This window comes from Triticum dicoccoides, chromosome 5A (assembly GCF_002162155.2).
Source record: "Triticum dicoccoides isolate Atlit2015 ecotype Zavitan chromosome 5A, WEW_v2.0, whole genome shotgun sequence".
NCBI classification, from domain to species: Eukaryota; Viridiplantae; Streptophyta; class Magnoliopsida; order Poales; family Poaceae; genus Triticum; species Triticum dicoccoides.
Genome location: NC_041388.1, coordinates 265926311 through 265940128, shown reverse-complemented (window position 1 = coordinate 265940128; position 13818 = coordinate 265926311).

Here is a 13818-nt window from a genome sequence, read left to right as displayed (position 1 = left end):
GGACCGTAGATATCTCTTTTCTCAGAAAGCTGAAACTCATGTGTGTTGAGCCTCTCAAGTATGTCAGACGGATCGAGTGTCTTGAAATCAGGACGTTCTTGAATCATCAGGGCTAGGGTGTCAAATGAACTATCAAGTGATCTCAGTAGTGTCTTGACGACTTCATGTTTGGTGATCTCAGTAGAGCCGAGGGCTTGAAGCTCATTTGTGATGTCAGTGAGTCGGTCAAATGTGAACTGGACATTCTCATTGTCATTTCGCTTGAAGCGGTTGAAGAGGTTGCGAAGGACACTGATTCTCTGATCTCTCTAGGTTGAGACGCCTTCATTGACCTTGGAGAGTCAGTCCCAGACCAGCTTAGATGTTTCCAAAGCACTCACACGGCCATACTATCCTTTGGTCAGATGACCACAGATGATATTCTTGGTAGTAGAGTCCAGTTGAACGAACTTCTTGACATCAGTAGCAGTGACACCTTCTCCAGCCTTGGGAACGCCGTTCTTGACGACATACCATAGGTCGACGTCAATGGCTTCAAGATGCATGCGCATCTTATTCTTCCAGTAGGGATATTCAGTTCCATCGAAGACGGGGCACGCAGCGGAGACTTTAATTATCCCTGCAGTCGACATAGCTAAAACTCCAGGTGGTTAAACCGAATCACACAGAACAAGGGAGCACCTTGATCTGATACCAATTGAAAGTGCGTTATATCGACTAGAGGGGGGGTGAATAGGCAATTTTTATGAAAGTCTTCAAAACATGGAGGTTATGAAGACAAACGATAGAAATAAACCTATTACCCTGCAGTGGAAGGTAGACTACACTAGGCAAGCCATAGTCAAGTATTCAATAGAGTGAGAGCATAATGACTAATAGCAGCAATGTAGTAAGGATCAGGTAGGAAGATATTGTGAAGCCACACAGAACACGCAGTCACTCAGTGAAGACAAAAAATAGTGCGAACATACAATGACTTCACAAGGAGTAACAGTAAGTAAAGGGAAGGGAAGATGAAACCAGTGACTTGCTGAAGACAATGATTTGTTGGACCAGTTCCAGTTGCTGTGACAACTGTACGTCTGGTTAGGGCGGTTAGATATTTAAACCTTAGGACACACAGTCCCGGACACACAGTCCTGAACACGCAGCTCAGGACACCCAGTCCTCACCGTATTCCCCTTGAGCTAAGGTCACACAGACCTCGCCCAATCACTCTGGTAAGTCTTCAAGGTAGACTCCCAAACCTTCACAGACTTTGTTCACCGGCAATCCACAATGTCTCTTGGATTCTCAGAACCCGACGCCTAACCGGCTGGAGGATGCACAGTCCTCAAGTGTAATAAATCTTCAGATCACACAGACAAGAAGACTTAAGTGATGCCTAATTCTCTTTGGCTCTGGGTGGTTAGGGCTTTATCCTCGCAAGGAATTCTCTCTCAAAGGCTTCGAGGTGGGTTGCTCTCAAACGACAAAAGCCGTACTCTGAATCTGAGCAGCCAACCATTTATGGTTGTAGGGGGTGGGCTATTTATAGCCACTTGGCAACCCGACCTGATTTGTCCGAAATGACCCTGGGTCACTAAGGAACTGACACGTGTTCGAACGGTCAGAGTTCAAACTCACACGGCAACTTTACTTGGGCTTCAAGCAAAGCCGACTTGTCCGACTCTGGACAAGATTCGCTCTCAAAGTCTTCACTCGAAGACATAGGTTTTGTTTAAGCATCACTTCAGTCATTCTGACTGGTTCTCTTGGACCCCACTTAACAGTATGGTGGTTCCCATGACTCAACACAGAAGAAAGAGAACTACGAAAGATCTAAGTCTTCGAGCTCCATAGGCTTCATGTGGTGTCTTCTCTTGTCATAGTCTTCAATGTGAATATCTTCATATACCACCTTTGACTTCAATGTCTTCATACATTTTTAGGGGTCATCTCTGGTAGGAAAACCGAATCAATGAGGGACTTCTACCTGTGTTATCCTGCAATTCTCATAAACACATTAGTCCCTCAACTAGGTTTGTCGTCAATACTCCAAAACCAACTAGGGGTGGCACTAGATGCACTTACACTGTTAATAAAATCATTTGGTAAATTGCTCATATTTCCAACAAGAGGTCCAAATCGATCTGGAGTAGCAAACCAACTAAAGCTAAAAATGAGCTGAACCCAATGAACAACCAATGAGACATGGGAGTCACGTGTCATATTTGCATCAATTGACTATTTTGACAGTTTCCTAGGTTTTTTATAGCTCATCTCTTGCTTATGAGCTCTCAGTTAAATAACCTAAATTATTTGTTTTTATTATAACCGTCCTAAAATATGTGTATTGATACAAATTTCTCTTAGATATTCTTTCACCACCATACTCCTGACTCCCGTGGCTAGGCACAGCCAAAGTAGCTCGTCCATCTCAACCTAATTGAATTAGTCCTCAACTGTGTGGCATGGCAAGAAATTTGAAGGGGCACACAGTGGCACACGCACGCACTTGGTGAGCTGCACATTTGGCTCATTTTTTTAAACAAGGCAAAAGATTTGACATTTCATTGATTAAGAAAGGAGTTATCGAACAAGGGCAGCAAGGCGGAAAAATACAAGGTCTACTCTCGCGGCATTACAACACTCATGTGCTTCGCACCCGCCACCGCCCAAAGAGACACCTCCTCTTTGATCTTACAGATTAGGACCATGGAAGGGATGGTCGTGTTTTGAAAGACCCTAGCGTTACACTCTGTCCATATCTCCCATGAGACAAGCATCATCAGGGAGGCTAGCGCCTTAGGGGAGCCAGGGCGAATTTGAAGGTTGCCGTTCCACCGGTCTTTCACCGAAGTCCTCGTCTACCATATCGTCGTAGAAATGTGATGCATGCCAAGCCACGTAAGAATATGGTTCCAGATGCGGATGGTAAAGCGACATTGGAAGAGGAGATGGGCCGCCGACTCTTGGCATTGCTTACAAAGTGTGCAGAGGCCACAGTTTGGTCAGCCGCAACGTATGAGACGATCTGATGTCCAAATCCAGTTTTGAAGGACAAGCCTGAAGGAAATATGCCCTAGAGGCAATAATAAAGTTGTTATTTTATATTTCCTTATATCATGATAAATGTTTATTATTCATGCTAGAATTTTATTAACCAGAAACTTGATACATGTGTGGATACATAGACAAAACAGAGTGTCGCTGGTATGCCTCTACTTGACTAGCTCGTTAATCAAAGATGGTTAAGTTTCCTGACCATAGACATGTGCTGTGAATGATGGGATGGACAAGACCCATCCGTTTGCTTAGCATATTGATCGTTAAGTTTTATTTTTATTGCTTGCTTCATGACTTATACATATTCCTCTGACTATGTGATTATGCAACTCCCGAATACCGGAGGAACACCTTGTGTGCTATCAAACGTCATAATGTAACTAGGTGATTATAAAGATGCTCTATAGGTGTCCCCGAAGGTGTTTGTTGGGTTGGCATAGATCAAGATTATGATTTGTCACTCCGAGTATCGGAGAGGTATCTCTGGGCCCTCTCGGTAATGCACATCACTATAAGCCTTGCAAGCAATGTGACTAATGTGTTAGTTGCGTGATGATGTATTACAGAACGAGTAAAGAGACTTGCCACTAACTAGATTGAACTAGGTATGATGATACCGACGATCGAATCTCGGGCAAGTAACATACCGATGATAAAGGGAATAACGTATGTTGTTATTGCGGCTTGACCGATAAAGATCTTCATAGAATATGTAGGAACCAATATGAGCATCCATGTTCCACTATTGGTTATTGACCGAAGATGTGTCTCGGTCATGTGTACATAGTTCTCGAACCCGTAGGGTCCGCACGCTTAACGCTCGATGATGATTTGTATTATGAGTTATGTGTTTTTGATGACCGAAGTTTATTCTAAGTTCCGAATAAGATCACGAACGTGACGAGGAGTCTCAAAATGATCGATAGGTAAAGATTGATATATTGGAAGGTAGTATTCGGACACCGGAAGAGTTCCGGAGTGTATCAGGTACATACCGGAGTACCGGAGGGGTTACCGGAACCCCCCGGTGGAAGATATGGGCCATATGGGCCATAGGAGGGAGGCTAACCAGCCCACAAGGGTCTGGTGCGCCCCCCACAAGTGAGGAGGCCGAATTGGTTTTGGGAAGGGGGCGCCACCCCCCTTTCCTTCTCCTACTCCCTCTCCTTCCTTTTCCCTTCGGTGAAGAAAGGAAAAGGGGGGGGGGGGTCCTACTAGGACTACGAGTCCTAGTAGGACTCCCCCCATGGCGCCCCCTCTTGGCCGGCCACTCCCTCCTCCCCTCCTTTATATACGGGGGCGGGGACATCCCAAAGGCACATCAATTGTTCTCTTAGCCATGTGTGGTGCCCCCTCCATAGTTTACTCCTCCGGTCATAATGTCGTAGTGCTTAGGCGAAGCCCTGCGCGGATCACATCACCATCACCGTCACCACGCCGTCGTGCTGGCGGAACTCTCCCTCGACCCTCTACTGGATCAAGAGTTCGAGGGACGTCATCGAGCTGAACGTGTGCTGAACTCGGAGGTGCCGTACGTTCGGTACTAGATCGATTGGATTACGAAGACATTCGACTACATCAACCGCGTTAACCTAACGCGTCTGCTTTCGGTCTACGAGGGTACGTGGACACACTCTCCCCCTCTCGTTGCTATGCATCTCCTAGATAGATCTTGCGTGATCGTAGGAATTTTTTTGAAATTGCATGCTACATTTCCCAACAAAGCCAAGCAAAGAACTTGCACCGAGGGGTGGCCCAAACCCTCCATACAGAGTGAACGAGATCGGACGATGTGAGTCCCTCAAACCGTGCCTTGTAAGCAGAGGAAGCAGAGTACACCCCATCCTTGGTGAACTTCCAGGTGATGGAATCTTCTATGTCATCATTCATAGAGGTCATGGATATCTTCTCCCAGAGGTCGGCAAACTGTTGGACGTGTGCAAACGATAGGCCATTGGAGGTGTCAATGAGAGAGATCCAGCTGTTGTTGGTGAGGGCTTGCTGGACGGAGGAATTCTTCTTGCGGGAGATGGCAAAAATGTTCGATGCTAAGTCACGGGGGCAAAGACCATGCAGCCAAGGGGAGGGAGGGAACGACTCGTTATTCCAAAAGGGACGGGTCCCCTTCATGTGTTTAGCTCTCGGTTACTTGGGAAGGGAGGGGGTGCATGCACGCTTTTGTTAGAGGTTGTATGCTCCACTCACCCCACCTTCCGTGCTTTCTCTTACGACTTCCAGTTCAATATCTATTATATCTTATAAACTTTACCAGACTTGATAATCGTAAATCGTAATATTAAGTTTTTTGTCAAATTTCACCAAGCTACATATGAATCAGCTCAATTCGTAAGTTTATGTTTAGGGTTTAAAGTTTAGGTTTAAAGTTCTAATATTTGAACTTGATGAATTTACCCTCCATTCTTATCAACAATTTTAATAGCCGAAACTTGGTGAAAGTTTAAAAACTTGTCAAAATGTATTTAAGATTGGTCTTGTTTCAAAGCACTCAACGCAAGGAAGATAACAATTATGTAAAGGGAACATATTGGATTTTTTATTCAAAGGATATCTCTATCTCTACTACCTAAAAAGAACGCAAGGTTTCCATTTCACCTTTCTTTCCACCACCCCTTCGCTCAACCTTCCATGTATATGATAATCAATCATCTTAATTTTCTTACCTTCTGAACCAATTGCACTTTAATTTACTTACCAAACTTCTAATCAAAATATAATGTAACTCACGGGCAGAATTTGATAAACATTTATTTACACAATCGCATTACTATTGACAGGTAAATCACAAGCTAACGTACTAGAATATTAATATCCCGTTGCAGCGCATGTGCATTGTTCTAGTAATAGATTAAAATTTGAAAGTCAAATGAAAAGGCTTGAGAGGTAGGGTGAGTGGAGCATGCAATCTTTGACAAAAGCATGCATGCATGAACCCCCAAAGCAATCAAGGCCTAAGGCTGGTCATAGTGGGGAGTAACTTAGACTAGTGTCATGCCTATGATGCTAGTCTATGTTATCTTTATAGTGCTAAGTGTCATAGAAGTAATATTATATATGGTTGCATTTATTAGCTTATAGACTCAACATTTCTTGGGAAGCGCTATGTGATGGTAACATAATATGTTACTCCAAACACCTCTTTCCTCATTAACTAGGTGCCACATAACCAAACTTGTCTTGAGATGTGTTATGTTATTAGCTAAGTTACCCCCACTAGCCTAAACACATGCGGTGGACCTACCAAATTTCTCAATCTGGACGGAGACGTGTGGCATAAATGTGCGTGCACATTCCGCTGCATGCAACAAATCCTTTCTCATGGCGTGGCTACTGATTGGCGTACACAGCTTGGTATAGGAAAAAAAATACAACAACATATGCACGAATTCATACGTCTTACGTCTCGTTGCTTTTATTCCATTAATCTTAGGGCCTCTTTTATTTGAAGAAATTTCAAAACACAGAAATAAGAATCATACATGGTTGGAGTGGGATACCCACTTGAATTCCATTAGGATTAGCAAACCACATGAATTTGGACTAGAGAGGGCTTGATGCCCCGAGAAAAAGAAAGAAATTGTGAAAAGAGGTTTTTGAGTGGATGGAAATTTTCCCTGATTTCAGTCCTACTAATCATAAGGCTATGAAATTCCTAAGAATTCAAATTCTTCAAAAAGAAAATTGAATGAAAAATTCCTTAGGCCTCATTCGTTTTGAAGGATTTTTATAGAAAAAGCATAGGAACAAAGAGTTTAGAGGAAAATTTTCTACATATGTATTTGGTTTGTAGAAAACACGTACGGGAATTATGTGGGAATACTATTCATTTTTTATGTTTTTGGATAAATCTACACATCTATTCAAAATTTATTTTGTGTGTAGAAACGAGGCAAGACAATTCTTTAGAATGGCAAATGCCATCTTATCAACTTCCTGTACTATTTCTACATCCTACGTTTTGGTTTCCTGCAAACCGAATGAGGCCTTGGTATTTGCAGTACGTACTACTTGTCTGACAGAACATAGATCATATAATTTTATCGGTCAAAACATGCGCAGAACTTTTTCACAAAAAACCGGCGTGCCTTTTGATGGGGCAGATCGTTTCCTCTGGTCTCTGGACACAACCAAGTACGCAAGTTCCCATTGGATCCTTTGGCGCCGCAGCTTTCTACAGTCAAACACTCACCAAAAAGGCTTACCACTGATGTCGCCAAAGTCCATGCACGAACATGATGATGACGCTATTACTGTCAACGGCTCGAAGCAACAACCACTATATTCAATCCTGGAAATGATATACGGTACGCCTCTCTAGGGAGCAGCTAGAGAGAAAGTTAAATACGGTACGCCTCTCTACACGGCCACTGTCAGCCTCATCGCGTTGACCTATTTGCTTGGATCCCTTCGTACTTTATTCTCTAGCACACCAACCTTTAGTTAGAGCGAGCCCTAATCTTACAACTCTCTATCAAAATGTAAGATTTTTTTTTGGCTTTCTATAGGGCATTAAAACGTCTTACATTTTGTTTATGGAGGATTCGATAGTATAGTAAGAAATATGTTTTTCCATGAGCTTGATCAAACTTTATCCCATTTGACCTGACACAAAAATATTATTTTTTCACGAATACACAAAGATTGCGTATCATTTCATTGATAGGTAGAAAGAGAGTTTAAGTACAAGTGTGTTACTCTTGCAGCCGTACACATCTAGCTGTCTGCATCAAGAGAGCGAGCGAGCAGAAGATGAGGTTGCTCAGCGGTACACATCTAGTTGTCTGCATCTAGCTGTCTAGCCTCAGAATCCTGACACATATTTTTTTCATGAATACGTAACGATTGTGTAACATTTCATTGATAGGTAGAAAGAGAGTTTAAGTACACGTGTGCTACTCTTGCGGCCGTACACATCTAGTTGGCGGCATCAAGAGAGCGAGCGAGCAGAAGATAAGGTTGATCAGCCTCAGAGAGATGAATCAGGTTACATGCAAAATTCTGTCTAGTCCATTGGCGCCGGCATTTGCCCAGCACGCGGCCTCTAGCTTAACGGTCGCCGTGAGATGGATATGGGATGGAATCTCGTCGTTGAAGAGTACGGCGTTCCGGTGCTTCCAAGTGCTCCAGGCCGTGAGGATGATCAGGGAGTTCGCACCTTTGCGCAGACAAGCCGGAGTGATGGTAGCCGCGTTTTCCCACCAGTTGAAAAAGCCGGCAGCTCCGTCCGATGGTGTGATGGGCAGGCGGCACTAGGCGAGTACCTCGTGCCAGGATATGCGCGCTAGTACGCAGCCAACGAGCAGGTGGTCAATGGTCTCGTCTGCTTGTCCGCATAGCTTGCAGATGGGGGTCATGCGGTAGACCATGGCGCGCGCCGATCAGCCGTCCGGCAACGATTGAGGGCAACAAGTCATAGGAAAATCTTGGCATTGGAGGGTGCCCAGGTCCTCCAGATGAGGCGCCAGAAGGGTACAGTGGTAGAACCATAGAAGAGGGCGTGGTAGCAGGAACTCGCCGTGTAAATTCCGTTTGAAGTCCATTTCCAAGATAGCTTGTCGGGTTGGGTGATAAAGAAATACCCTGAAGCTTTTGCCATAACTCGACGTATTCAACTATGGCCACGGGCTGAGCGTGCCATGGATGTCCGAGATCCAAGTGCTATCGGTCAGTGCTTCACTGACGAGGCGGCTCTTTCGTCGTCGGCGCAGAATGAGGGAGAGCAGCGTAGGGGCCAGCTCCGCTATGGATTGGCCGTTCAACCAATGGTCGATCCAGAAATGGCATGTGTTGCCGTCATCAATGGTCCAGCTGGTGGATGCATGGAAGAACTCGGATGTCTCGCGATCATGCGGGAGATGCAGGTGTTTCCACGGGTGCTCCTGGCCGGTGGCCTGGAGCCACAGCCAACGGGACCGCAGCGCCATGCCGGTGCGCTGGAGATTACGGATGGCTAGACCGTCATAGGCAAGGGGCCGGCAGACACGGGCCCAGGAGACAGGGCAACAACCATCATTGGCGTCGTGTCGTCTAAACCAGAGGAAGTCGCGGATAAGCTTGGTGATCTGCTTGAGGATGAGAGGGACGATCGCCATCGCAAGAAGGATGTGGATCGCCATCGCAAGAAGGATGTGGCGGACAAGGACCAGCCACTCGCCTCGGGAGAGCAAGGGCTAACACAAAAATATAGGCCTTCTTTTCTCTTAGGCTGGTCACAATGGGCAAGAACATAAGCTAGTAACTTCACACTTCCCTAGACTATGTTACTACCTCCATAGTGGGTAGGAACATCCATGTAGTGTCATGCAACGATGTATTTATTAGGTTATAGACTCATTGTTTCTTGGAGTGTGTGATGTTCCGGTAACTTAGCTAGTTACCACAAGCACCTCTCTCTTCATTAAATACGTGCCACATAAGCAAAGTTGTATTGGAGTGTGTGATGTTACTCCTAAGTTCCTCCCCACTGTGACCAGCCTTAAGAGAACAGAAGGAGTACATGGCATTTGTTATTCCGTTCAGGGTCTAGTTACTGCTTCAGCTTCTTTTCTTCCGCTAAAACAAACCTAGTCATTCCTTTCGGGAGACGGGCATGCGCATGTCCGTGCACAGATGGATGCATGGTCTTACGACTCTCATTTACTCTTTCTGTTTTAAAATAGATAATCTAATTTTGTATTATTTTTTATATAAAATTAGGTTATCTATTTTAAAACGAAGGCGGTATCTCTTTTGGCTGCTGACGCCCAGCTGTTTGCCAGGGAGATTGCATGAACAAGATTACAAAAGGAATTGGGCAGAAGCTAGCGACCGAGAGGACATTAAACTGGCCCAACCACGCTGGTGCAAAACAGTAGCACCGATGAGCCGAAGCACGATGCCCCAGCTCTGAGTGCTCGGTCGAAGCAATGCAGCAGGGTTGCAGATAGCCCGTGCGTGCCGCGTAAATGGCGCCACCAGTGGGGCCTGGGGCAGCAGCTCGGACGAATCATGGGCAAGTACCCGGAATATTTTACCCTGCCGAGTCGTGTAGGGGGCCGGAGTCCATAGCGCCCGAACGTACACGCGATTAGGCCGATTCCACAGCACAACCCTGTTCTGTCCGGTTTCATTTGTTTGAAGTAAAATAGACAAACAGGCCGGCCCAGCACGCGACAGCCTGAACCTATCTGGTTCATTTTGTGTCCGGATTGATTTATTTCGTGTGTAAACTTGCGTCGAGTTTGGGTCGTTGCGGACACCGAACGAACGCGCCGCTAGTCCGCGTCTAGCCGCGCGGCGGGGCGGTCACCTATCTCCCACCCGCCAACATCAACGTGCACGGGCGACCGGCCCCACCTGTCATCGGCTCAGTGGAAGGTCGCCGTCTTTCTTAAATGAGGAACCCGTGGACCGGTCGTCGTCCACACTGTCAATCCATCCCGCGGCCTCCCCGAAACCCGACAACGCGAAACCCTAGCCCTCCCCCGTCCTCGAGCTCGCCGGCCGGCCACCTCGAAGCCATGGGCTTCTGGAACCGCAAGGGGAAGCACGACCGCGAGGCCGGCTCCTTGTCGGGGCGTCGCGCCGGCTCCGTGAAGGAGGAGCCTGCATCACCACCACGCCGGGCCCACGCGCCGCCCGCGTTCTCCATCGCACCCACGTCCGCCGGCGAGCGCGACCGACACTACATCCGCGCGGATGTGTGCCGCTGTTATTGGGGACGAGGACGCCGCTCCCCTGGAGCGACGTCCACCTCCCCAACAACTGGCACTTGTCCGCCGACCGTGTGCCCATCCCGCCGGTCCCGTTGAGCGGCCGCGCGCGCCGTGAGGAGATCGAGCGCCGCCGCCGACTCCTTCCCGACGACCTGTACTACGACGACAGGTACGCCCCGGACTCACACCTCTGGAACACCTGGCTCAGAGATGAGCACGGCGTGCGGGGCGCCTCCTTCTTCGCCGGCTCGGCGTCTGGGCCGCGGCGGCCACGTCGGGAGCGCGCAGCGCCTGCTCCCCAAGAGCGCGGGCGTAGGCGAGTGTGCGGCCTCACGCCGTCACCGTCGCCATCTTCATCGTCACCACCACCTCCTCGCATGACTGCAGAGGAGGAGGCCCGTCTCATGGCGCGTGTCATGAAGGACTCCATGCACACGCATGATGAGCGGCAATGGGAAGGCCTCGAGGAGATGATGGCCCGCTCCGCCGCCGGCGATGTCGCCATCCCCGAGGAGGTCATGGAGGAGGCACCGGTGGCCGCGTTCCACCCGGGCCTGGTAGGCCAGGGGTGGGGCTGGTCGTGCAATGCAGAGGCGATGGCCGACGCCGTGGGCGTGAACTGGTGCGTCACTCCGCCGCGGTCATCGGAGCGGGAGGCGTCACCACGGGAGGAGGTGGTGCAGGCACCTCCCGCCCCCGTCTATCACGCACCGCCGGCCCCGTCGGCCCACCTCTGGACGCCGCCGGCCTATGTCGACCTCGTCAGCGACGACGACAACACCGTTGGCCACTGAAAACGGCGACGGCATCGACGGCACGGGCAAGAGCGCGCGGACGGCGGCCGTTTTTATTTTCTTTTTATGTTTAATTATGGCACTAAGTTGGACGTGAAACTGGGTCGTTTTATGGCCATGACCGTAACTTCAGTTTTAAGTTTTTTTAACTGCGTTTATTTACTTTTTAAGTCATTTTATTTAAGTTTTTATGTTTTTTTAATCACGTCCAACACAGACAAGATTTTGGGTGCGGTCGCGCGCTGAGCGCACCCACGACCCATCGGACAGACGCGGACATGGGCGAACCCATTGTCGCCCCAAAGGGACAAAATCCGGCCAAATCAGACGTCTGTTCGGGGTCGTGCGGTGGAGTTGGCCTTATGTCCCGGTTTTAGGACATACTCCATTCGTCCGGTGAAAAGTGTACATCTAGCTTCGAAATTTATCTATAAAAAAGTGTACTTTTATTTTTCCAATGCACTTTAAAATAGGAAAAAACAGCTCTCTCTCATCACATGGTAATCAAAACCAATAGCAATCTACACATGGTATTTTTAATTTCTACATGCACTTAGCTCATTGGTAGTTGGGTAATTAAAGAGGAGAGAGATTGTGGCTTGCACTTTTCCAATGTACTCCCTCCGTAAACTAATATAAGAGCATTTAGAATACTACTTTAGTGATCTAAACGCTCTTATATTAATTTACAGAGGGAGTATTTTTTACTCAAGTTCATAATTTGTCCTAAAATTTCTAGATGTACACTCTTCACCGGACGGAGGGAGTACAGTATGGTGTTTGGCCCGCTCACATTTAAACTTTGCCACATCTGTGCATGGCTTCTACGCCGGAACCAGATCCTCTAACGTTGAGAAGGAAAGTTAAAGAAGCTATAGTACTCTAACTTTTTTTTTCTATTCATATGATTAAGGCTAAAATAATTTAAATTAATTTGCAAATTGATGATCTACTATGTACATTTATAGTAATTATACATAAATAAGTTGTGATGGAATAAAATTAATTTAAATTATTTATATCTACAGTAAATAACAACGGTAAACAACCTGCTAACCATCCACTAACCTTCTCTAACTTCTCTTCTTCATTTTACACCAGACTATCACTATGGCACCTTGACTTTCTTTTTCAATGTTAGAAGGATCCGGTTCTACAACATGATCCATATGTACCCACACTACATGCCTCACGCATGTGACTCGTTTCTTCCTGGCTTTTCTTTACCCAAGTTGTTGCTTTGTTACAATTTTTTCTAGATCGTCACATTTTAATGCAGGGACCTTTTTTGTGAATTTTAATACAGGGACTCTGTACACAATTTCCAACCATCTAATTTGTATGGGCCTGCATTTCTACCACGTCAAAAGAATGATGGAGTCTATTTCTAGATCATCAACGTCCGTGTGTTTTTAGGTTGAATCTTTTTGATCTACACTATTCATCTATAGCGGTTGATGTTCTGGTGCGTTGATTTTATGGGCTTTAGTATGACGACTTCTCTACTGTTTACTACAACAACGTTTGCCCGGCTCCGGCGAGGGAGGGGCGATGATAGCGACACATTCGGCTCGCTTCAGTGTTTGTAGTCGTCGATAGATGGTCTACGGATCTTGATACAATTTTTATTATTTCTAGTGTTGGTTGTACTACTATAATTAAAGATTAATAGACGGAAAGTTTTTCGAAAAAACATTTTATATACTGGATAGGAGGAGAAAGGAATTTTCCGCCAGGCGAGGGAAAAAAAGGATTGACTGATGGGGACGAAACGAGCGGCAGCCCCGAGCAAGTAAGATTGGACTCCGAGCGGAGGCATGCTTCCAAGCAACGGCAACAAGGGACAAGTGACCAAAATACAGTAAGATCGGGGCCACGGATGCATGCATGCAGATGCAGGTCGAGACGTCGATGGAGGTTGAAGAAAGCCGGCCGGGGTTCAATCCACGAACAACTTCTGCACAATCCACCAACACGCTCGAAGTGACGCGACGCTGCCATCGTAGAAAACCTGCTCCGACCACATCGCCGGACCGTCAACGGAGCAAAATGCACTCCAAGAGTCAGAACTCGTCGTCCATTTGTATTTGTTCCGAAAAAAAGAAACTGTTTCAAAGGAAAAGAAAAAACCTACCCGGTCCATGCAGCCGTGCGCGCTCGCCTAGGGCCGGATGCAACGGCCGGTGAGACGGACGCAAAAGCACAGATACGGCGACACAAAGCCAGAGGGGGCCGCCCAGGAGGGGCCGGGTCAGTCCCAATGA